This window comes from Ursus americanus, chromosome 4, assembly GCF_024610735.1.
Source record: "Ursus americanus isolate L20-20 chromosome 4, mUrsAme1.1.p, whole genome shotgun sequence".
NCBI classification, from domain to species: domain Eukaryota; kingdom Metazoa; phylum Chordata; class Mammalia; order Carnivora; family Ursidae; genus Ursus; species Ursus americanus.
The window spans coordinates 78,500,584-78,502,477 of NC_142130.1; the positions used below are offsets into that span (position 1 = coordinate 78,500,584).

The 1,894-nt window shown below is 32.0% G+C and overlaps 1 pseudogene; it reads left to right on the forward strand.

Moving 5' to 3' along the window:
• The first annotated feature begins 239 nt into the window (after window positions 1-239).
• Window positions 240-352, forward strand: LOC123784446 (U4 spliceosomal RNA; annotated as a pseudogene).
• Window positions 353-1,894: the final 1,542 nt, after the last annotated feature.

Genomic DNA, 1,894 nt, shown 5'->3' on the forward strand with positions numbered 1-1,894 from the left:
GGGGGAATGAAGCATGAGAGACGATGGACTCTGAGAAACAAACTGAGACCTTCAGAGGGGAAGGGGGTGGAGGAATGGGATAGACCGGTGATGGGTAGTAAGGAGGTCACGTATTGCATGGTGCGTTGGGTGTTATATGCAACTAATGAATCATCGAACTTTACATCAGAAACCAGGGATGTACTGTACGGTGACTAACATAATATAATAAAAAACATTAAAAAAAAATATATATATATAGCTTTGCACATTGACAGTATCATAGCCAATGAGATTTTTCCGAGGCACGATTACTGCTAATTAAAAACTAAATAAAAATATACAGGTTAATATATAAACTATTTTTCAGAAACAATAACACGTTTTATTTGGTAAGATATCAATAAATAATACTTTTTATGATTTTAATCATCATCATTGTTTAGCATAGAATGAAAATTTCCAGATAGTCCTACTACAAAATAAATTTCATTATTAGTAACTATAACATTAATAATTTACTTGTTTTATTTACTTTTTTCAATTGCAAATTCTATCCCTGACGTGGGAAAGCATATTTGTTTTCTAATTCTTCTATGTCATATTTTTTGTATGATTATCCTCAATAATCAGAGTCATTTTTCTAATTGACAGGCTTTTTAAAAAATCTTCAGCTGTACATAATTTTTATGTTTTTAAAATTTAAAATAAAGAATAATCTAAATCCCTACATTTCCTTACTGTCATCATGAACCAAGTTATAATACTAGCTATGAAAAATAAAATAATACAAATTATTAAAACGTAGAAAAATAGGAGTAGTTGATGATTTCCTGAAGTTGACAAAATTTTTAACACTACTATTTTGATAGACCATGAATCAGTAAAGTGTAAGTATGTGTATTTATTAACAAAATAAATGTATTTATATATAACATATTGGGGATCCAGTCAAAATCAAATTCTTATTTTTCCCTAGTCTAGAAAGAAACTCTCACCCAGCAAAACAACATAGGAACCATTAGTGGTTGTGAAAGGCAGTTCAAGGAAATCCTTCCTCTTATCTGTAAACCACAGCAGCATTTCTTTTGAAGTTTTGACTTACATGTTCTTCTATCTTCTATCTTACATGTTCTTCTATCTTCTATCTTCTGAGCATCACGGCTATATGTATAAAATGTATTTTTCCTATTGAACTTTATATTACAGAAGAAGATTTACATTAGAAAATATTAAAATTTTAATTACCTATTTTAAGTCTGTGGTTCAATTTTAGTAGCAGTATAATCAGTACTGGTAGTAATATTAATAATAGTACACTGGTAACAATACTGATAAAAGTATTAATGATAGGAACAGCTAAGAACTAAGTGGTTACTCTGTGACTGGGACCATCATAAGCTTTTTCAGTTTATTATCACTTTTAATCCAAGAGCAATACATAAGATACCTTATCATAGAAGGAGGAGTTATAATACCTTGAAGGGATGCATCTGGAATAAACTTCAAGGAGACTGGCAACCCCAGAGAAGATCTATATTGGCTAGATATGGTTGACTTGGTTAAGACTGGGTAGTAATATTTTGAGACTCTGGGAGGTTACGCAGATAATGAGTGATAGTATTAGAATTCAAGTTTCATGATCAAAAGCCAATGGGTTTGGGGTGCCTGGGTGGCTGAGTTGGTTAAGCTTCTGATTCTTGATCTCAGCTCATGTCTTGAGCTCAAGGTCATGAATTCAAGTCCCACGGCTTTGCATGGAGCCTACTTAAACAAACAAACAGGCAAACAAAGTCAATGTGTTTAAATCTTCAGTACATTTTCAAATGGTGCTCAGAGATGGGAGTGTGTGAAGTAGCTAATAGTCTTAATTCTGGAATCACATTGCCTTGGTTTGAATTTTGGTCACACAATT